The sequence below is a fragment of the Tupaia chinensis genome, unplaced genomic scaffold (assembly GCF_000334495.1).
Source record: "Tupaia chinensis unplaced genomic scaffold, TupChi_1.0 Scaffold000359_1, whole genome shotgun sequence".
Lineage (NCBI taxonomy): Eukaryota > Metazoa > Chordata > Mammalia > Scandentia > Tupaiidae > Tupaia > Tupaia belangeri.
The window spans coordinates 1,886,654-1,894,829 of record NW_006159855.1 but is presented as its reverse complement, the minus strand read 5'-3'; positions in this window follow the sequence as shown (position 1 = coordinate 1,894,829).

The window sequence follows — 8,176 nt, the reverse complement described above, 5'->3', positions numbered from 1 at the left end:
AGAAAGAAAGAAAGAAAGAAAAAGTAAGAGGGGGGAGGGAGAGAGAACCCCTCAGTGGGGATTGGTCAAGTAAGAGGGGGGAGGGAGAGAGAACCCCTCAGTGGGGATTGGTCACCCTGCCATCCCTTCTTTATCTCTCTGTTCTGTCAAGATTTGGAGCAAACACGCACATATGCCCAGCATGTTTTTCAAGCCACCCAGTCTAGGAGTCGAACCATCAGGTTGATCCTACCCATCTGGGATCCAGCTCCTTTAACGACCAGTTCATGATGGCCCCTAACCACCTCTTATCAACTGGTCTATCGCCTTCGCTGCAGCTGGAGCACCAGAAGTCCAGCATCTGGTAGGTGTTCAGTCAGCATTCAAGACATGAATGAATAAAATACACAGTTAACCTTCAGCAAACGGGTTTTTATTTTCATATATTACTTAGCCCATTATACCCCCTCTCCTCAATCCCTAGCTAACTCAGGGAGCTCCCGAAAACCTCAGTGGAGGTCTCCATCAGTGAGAGGCCTGTCACTGTTTGCCCCTCACAGCCTTCCCTCTGGAGCAGCTCAGACATCCCTCCCTGCAAGGGGCAGCTCCTCAAGCAAGAGCCTGTGTGTGCAGGCTGGCACATGACATCGGGTTCCTATAAATGCTCTCTGCTCCCAGATTTATCACGCCCCATTGAGGGACAGCACCCACTCTCGTCCAGGTATTGACTGACTTTTCCCCCAGCAATGTTTGTTCTAGGGATTAAAGTTCGTGAAGGAGTTTATAGTTTCCAGGATCATCTATTCCTTTCCTGGCAGCCAGCACAACATTTATTTTATTTTCCCAAGCCCCTGACAATACGGTTCCAGACATGTTGGTCTGATAGCATCTTCCAATGGAAGGCCTCCCTCTGGTCCCCACGTAGGAAGATAGGATCTCCTGCTGGCTTCGCTGAGCGCTGCCTGTGCCAACTATTCTCACTGTTCCCTTATGTCCTTTCTTAGGCCAACCTTGCAGCCCATGATCATCTCCTTCTTCTTCCTTCTTCCTTCTTCCTTCTTCCTTCTTCCTCTTCCTTCTTCCTTCTTCCTCTTCCTTCTTCCTTCTTTTCTTCCTTTTCAGTTTTCTTTTTAAGAACTGTTACGACCCCTTATGTAAGTAGCACACTCAAAATACAGGATACACTGTGCTAGTGAATTTTGAAAATAATGTCCATTGAGCACTAAGACTTTAAACAATCATATCTGTTTTTTAAATTATTGTATTTAATTTAATTGTATTTATTTTAATTTGACCAGAGAGGGACAGAGTAAGAGAGAGAGAAAAAGACAGAGAGGAAAAGTGAGAAAGCAAGCTGCCAAGTTTGGGACTTGAACTGCAGTTGGTCATGTGAGAGTCCAGCACCCTTAACCACCATGCCACCTGCCAACCCCAGCAGTTACATACATTTTTTAAAAACAGTTTTATGGAGGACCAGCAGTTAGCATAAAAACAGTTTTATGGAGGCACACTACAGACTGTACTTTTTTTTTTTTTTTTAAAGTTTTGATACAGAGCATGTGTACTTGTTGGAAACACAGAGGGAAATCACCCCCAAGGTGGGGTGGCCAAGCCCCAGTCCCTTCTCCTCCATTCTCTTCTTGGGATTTTGAGCATGCACACACATGCACCTGGTGTGGTTTTTTTGTTGTTGTTGTTTTTTTTTTTTTTTTCAAACTTCCAGGTCTGGGACTTGAACTGCATAGTCAGCCATGAAGGATCCATTCACCTTCACCTCCACGCTGGTCCCTTGCACATACTTGAAGTATACAGTTTGACAGATTCTGACATATGTATACACATGACACCATTGCTGCTATCAAGGTAATGAGCACATCCATCTTCCCCAGAGATCCTTCCCACCCTTCCCTGCCCCTCTTCCCTAAGCAACCGCTGCTCTTGTAAATACGCACTTAATGCTGCTGTCTTGCCCACTTCCCCACCTTAGTAAACTGAGTGCGATCATGCCATCGATCCTTCCCTTGATTCAGCACTACCATTAACATGACTGAAAGTGCCTCAGATGTCATAAAGATGCATACGATGGTTTGCACCAAATGCTAAATGGCCCATTGTTGTCCTGCCACATGAGGCAGTTTGGGGTTTGGGAGTTTCTCGCTTCCAGCCCTCTCAGTGCATAGTTAGGTCCCAGCAGACAAATCCTGCCGCCTCGAACTCTAGCACATCAACTGTCACCCTGTGACGGTCCCCATTCGTCACTACATGTCAGTGGTTCTTAACTAGGAGTGATTTTGTCCCCCAAGGGACATTTGACAAAGTCTGGAGATCTTTTTCTGATTTTTTTTAATTGTCAAAAAATGTGTGTGGGGACCAGCAGTTAGTGTAATGGCTATGTCGCTGGACTCCCATGTAGTTGACCGCGGTTTGCATCCCAGACCCTGTAGCTTAAAACTCACACTGGGCACGTGTGCATGCATGCCCAAGATCCCAAGAGGAGAATGGAGGAGAAGGGATTGCGGTGTGGCCATCCACCCTGGGGGGGTGATTTCTCTCTTTCTGTCTCTCTGTCTGTCTGGCAAGCGCACGCACTCTATAGCAAAAAAAAAAAAAAAAAAAACCTCTTCAAAAAAAAAAATGTGTGTGATGCTAGAGAGAAACACAAAGAGAGGGGAAGAAAGCATGCCCCAAAGAGGTATGGCTACATCATGATCTCTTCTCCTTTTCTCCATCCTGTCAAGATTTGGGGCAAGGGGTCAACAAGTGGCGTGGTGGCTGAGGGCGCTAGACTCCAACATGGCCAACCATGGTTTGAGTCTTGGACCTGGCGACTTCCTTTCTCCCTTTTTCTCTCTCTGTCTCTCTCACTCTGTCCTTCTCTAGTCAAATTAAAATAAATAAATAAATAAATAAAGTTAAATAAAACAATTCTTAAAAAAATAAAGATTTGGGTCATACATGTACATGTGCCCAGCATTTTTTTGGTGTTGTTAAAATTACTTTACTTATTTAATTTGACCAGAGAAGAACAGAATGTGCACACGAAAGAAAGAAAATAAGAAAGAAAGCCACCAGGCACCAGGTCTGGAACTCGAACCATGGTCAGTCATGTGGGAGTCCAAAGCCCTTAGCCGCCACGCCACCCGCCGGCCCTTGCGCAGCACTTTTTTCTTTTTTTTTTTTTCAGAATTATTTTATTTAACTTTTATTTATTCATTTATTTAATTTGACTGGGGGAGGGGAGAGAGAGAAAATGAGAAAGCAAGCCACCAGGTCTAGGACTCGAACCACAGTCAGCCATGTGGGAGTCCAGTGTCCTTAACCACCATGCCACCTGCTGGCCCCGCCAGCACTCTTTTTTTTTTTTTTTAAAGATGTTTTTGTGCTAGGGTGCATGTGCTCACCAGAAAAAGAGAGATATAGTGAGAAATCATCCCCCCGGAGAGATGGCCATACCACAATCCTTTGTCCTCCGTTCTCCTCCTGAGATCTTGGGCATGCATGCACACGTGCCTGGCATGATTTTCAAGCCACCAGGTCCAAGACTCAAACCACAATTGACCATGTGGGAGACCAGCTACATAACTGCTTTGCCATCTGCTGGCTCCCCAGCATGTTTTTCAAGCCACCAGCTCTGGGATTCAAACCACACTATTGGCCATATGGGATCCGGCTCTCTTAACCACCAGGCCCCAGGGTCATTCCATAGGGATCTTTTTTGGTTGTCATCATGGAATGGGGGTGCTGCTAACATCCAGTGTTTAGAGACCAGGGGTGGGACTGAACATTCTACAATGCCAGGATAGTGGCTACAATAGAGAAAATGATCTGCCCCAAGACGTCCATAGTGCCAAGGTTGAGAAGCCCTGTTCCTGATGACAAACTGACTAGAAAACACAGCAGAGAGTTATGACGGCTGACTGTTATACTTTTCAGGATCAAGAGGGAGAAGGAAGGGCAGCAGGCACGTGGGAGCTGCAAGGCCACAGAGGTCATAGATTCTGGAAGATCCTGGCGTGTCTCAGTACCTCCTTCCAACTCTGGCAGAGATGGTCTCTGACTACCGAGGACAAGCACGAGGGCCCAGCATTCAGCAGGTACGTCATGAATCCCAGGCTAGATTGCACCCAATGCGTTCATTAGGTGCCTAATTGTGGGTTGCACTGGCTGGGCATTGGAAGCAAGGCAGAAGGCATGGAGTTGGCTGAAGGCAGCCACTATTAAACCAACAAGTAACTGGGAGGTGGAGGAGCCAGGCGGTAAAAGGTAAGTGCAGACCCACCCCAATAAATCAGAAAATGAGAAGGGCTGGCCATGCTGGGATCCAGTCCCAGCATGTGACCAGATATGTCACCAGCAAATCACTTCTAGCTCCAGCTCCTCCCCCCACCCACAGACACCCTGTCTGCTGTCATATAAAGGAGGTTTTCTCCAAAGTGGTTTAGCCAGAGCTGGCAAGGGATAGGAGTCTGCTGTAGCAGCGGCCAGTGGGGCAAGCAGCAGCGGCCAGGATGGGTCCCAGGTCTTCCGGAGCTGGCTGGTGAAGTATGGGCATTACTTATTCGATTTCCTTCTTTTTTTTTTTAATTAAAAAATGTTTTAAATTATTTTATTTAGCTTTATGTATTTATTTAACTTGACCAGAGAGGGGCTGAGTGAGACAGTGAGAGAGAAGAAAGTGAGAAAGCAAGCCACCAGGTCCAGGACTCAAACTTTGGTCGGCCATGTGGGAGTCCAGCATCCCTAACCACCATGCCACAGCCGACCCCCCTTATGATTTCTTCTTTTTTTTTTTTTTTCTTTTTTTTGGAGAGGTTTTTGCTATAGGGCGTGTGCACTCACCAGAAAGAAAGACAGAGAGACAGAAAGTGAGAAATCACCCATCAGGGGGATGGCCACACCACAGTCCCTTCTCCTCTTGGGATCTTGGGCATACACGCACATGAGCCCAGTATGAGTTTAAGCCACTGGGTCTGGGACTCAAACTGCAGTCGACTCTATGGGAGTCCAGCAACATAGTCATTACGCTAACTGCTGGTCCCATTCCCCCTTATGATTTCTAATGACCTAAAGCTTTAATTATTTTATTTGAAGAGTTCTTGTAGACATTCCTGAAAATATAGGTGAGCAACAAGAAGAAAACAAAAAGCTCTCAAAAATCTCACCCTTTTGGAGAAAACAACAATTAAATGTCATGTGCCTTTCTATGCATGGACGTTGTGTAGACACTGTGATTAAAACCAGGTGTGGGTGCTGCCGCTGGAAGCTTTGTTAGAGGTGCCTGAAGTAGGAAAGAAGTTTGAGAGGACTCCCAGTGCACCCCAAAGGGACACTGGGAGTGTTAGAGTCAGGGTAACTGGGTGGGTTTAAGAATCTGGTTGCTCTCAGAAGTCTCCTGGATTATCCACAACTCCAAGGATAAAGAGGTCTGGCCTGGCTGGACCCTTCCTCCCAGGGCCCTAATGGAAAGGTGGAACCCTGCCCAGGCCCTCATCCCCGGCTCCAGGCATGGGCCCAAAGCCCTCCTAACTGCAGTGTTAGACTGATAAGAGTGTGATGCAGAGGACCTTGGACTCCTAAGGCCCCAAGTAGTAGACTGACTTCAGGGAGAGGTTAGCTCCCTGGGTGCTTAAGGCCTGGATCGTTGGTCGAGAGTGATAAAAAGAACAATACCTGCCCACAAGACTTGTGTTACTGAGATAAAGGAAGACCAGCCCACTGACTGTCACCAGCCGTGGCAAGATGGGATTCTCTCCAGAAGGGTCTCATTGAGAGTAGGTTTCAAATTCTTTTATTTCTTCCATTAATGAGGGAGCGCCCCCCTCCCCCCCCCACGGGGTCTTCGTACCATGATCCACCTCCAGGTTAGGCCTGGATCACGGGATCATGTACTCAAGGAAATATCTGGACTTGAACCCGGAGTCCTCCCATATGAGTCAGCCTCACAGAGTATCGTCTGTTACCACCGTACCACTGTCCTACCCCTCAAGTTCTTTTGAGCAGCAGAATTGGTATAAAATACAATCTTCTGTGAAATCCCAAAGTATGAGAAGGACGAAAATGGAGATAGCTCTGCTCTGAGTGAAGCAAGGACAGGTGCTCGCTGCTCCATCTCCTCCTCCTTCCTCCCCCGCAGGGATGCTCCTCTGCGTTTACAGAATTCTGCCGTATGCCAAAGACAGGATGGCAACAGCAAGCTGGCCAGGAGAAGCAGGGCAGTCACTCCCTCTGCCTGGCCTGGGTGGCAGCCATCTGAGCCTGGCTATCCTTCCCCTCCAAAACCCACTGCGGCTCCCCTGGGGCCAGCCTCCAGGATGGGTGGGGCACCTGAGGCTGCCAGTAGAGCTCTTTGTGGGTTGACCTTTCTTCCAGGCCAGAGGACAAGTGGGCAGGGTACTGGGGGACTCTGAGGCTAGGTGGGGCCAGCCCTGTCCCGATTTCCCCTCAGTGGGGTTCTCTTGCTCACACCCTGAGGAAGAACCGTGACTCACTTCCTGCTCAGTCAGACTACAGTAGTATTGTTCTCCTAACTGCGCTGGCCCTGGCAGGGGCTACCCCAGGGTAGCCCCTTTGAGTCTCACTTTCTTGTGAGAGAAGTTCCCTCCCCTTCTGGGAGAGGGAACCAATCAGATGTAGAGACTCAATTTTTTAAAGTTTGCTTATTTTTAAATTTATTTATTTCCTCCACCAGAGACAGCACCTCAACAGAGTTCTTGACCCGTCCACCCCCAGCTTCAGCTATCCCTGGATCAGGGGCATGTGAATACATATATCCATCCCCAGGGAGATCAGACATTAACCTAAAATCTTCCCATGGTGTCCGCCTCGCAGAGCATAGCATACTACCATTTCTCCACCATCTGTCCCCCCAACTCAGCTCTGACGACCCCACAGCACAGCCAGGGGAAACATTGTACAAAATGTTTTGTTTTTGCAGTGGTTGGTAAGGGCGCCCGCATCGTACCTAGGGCCATGATTGAACGTTATCTTTATCTTACAGAACAGTCCACGGGTCTTTGAGAAATTCAACAACTTGTGTAATGCCACAGGGATTCAAACCCACGTTTGCTGGTTGACCTCGTGTGAGTTACCTTGGGATATTATCTCACCTCTCTGGGCCTCTGTTTCCTCCTTGTGACATATGGGCAGTGACAAGTAAAAGGTACCTAAAGGAAAATGTATTGTCCCTACCTGGTGGGGTTCGTGGGGATGATGAAACGAATGAATGAGAAGAGCTCCGAGTGGTACCTGGCTCGCAGAAAGCAGCTGGTGGCATGTGTGTTTTATCACTGTGTTAGGGAAGCCACAGCTCTGCCTCAGACTACTGTCCGGCCAGGTACTGTCTAGAGAGCTGGAAGGGATGGGCTGAGGCAGCTCTGCGACCTTGGAATAACCCAGCTTGGGAAGCTTGGCTGCATTCTCCCTCTTTTCTTTCTTAGCTCAAGCAGTGCAGGTCTGGGCCAAGTAGCACAGACGTTTTCTAGGGCAGAGACCCAGGGAGGCTCGGCTGGTATATTGCAAGTAGCTTGGATTCAGGCTCCGCCAAAGCCTGGCACCTTCCAGGCTCCCAGGCCTGTTAGTTTTGAGACTCTGGGCAAATAATCTAAACTTGGTGTGCCTCAGTTTCCTTATCTGTAAAATGGGATTAATAATGTCAGCCTGAAAGGATTATGTGGATTAAATAATGTACATAAAGAGGAGATAATACGCAAAAACTGGCCCTGAGCCTGGCACGCGGTTAGTGTGAAAGTAAAATAAATAAAAATTGAAAAGGAGATGGGTTACTTCTGTTGACAGATTCTTCTGTCTATAGAGACGCAAACATTGCGACTCGGTTAACAGGAGGCCAGGAGTCGGCCCTGCCCAGGGAGGTCGAACCATCCCACCTGGTTATGCCCAAACTCGGGGTTCAGGAGTGGGGAGGTAGGGGAAGAGGGCCAGCCCCCAGGGTCCAGCCGAGCCTGGGCTCAGAGTGACTGTCCAAGCGCTCCCATTCCATTCCAAGGTTCTAAGTTCGGGTCTCCACCGACAAATGTCCACGGAACTCGTGGAGCGAAGAGCCAAGTCCACGGGCGGGGGCGCGGGCGGCGGGGCCGCGGGCAGCGGGGCCTGGGGGCGCGTAGGGCGGCCGCGAGGGCTTTGGGAACACCGGCCCCACTTCCTACCTGCCCCTACCGGGAGCCGGAGGCCGCGGACGCCC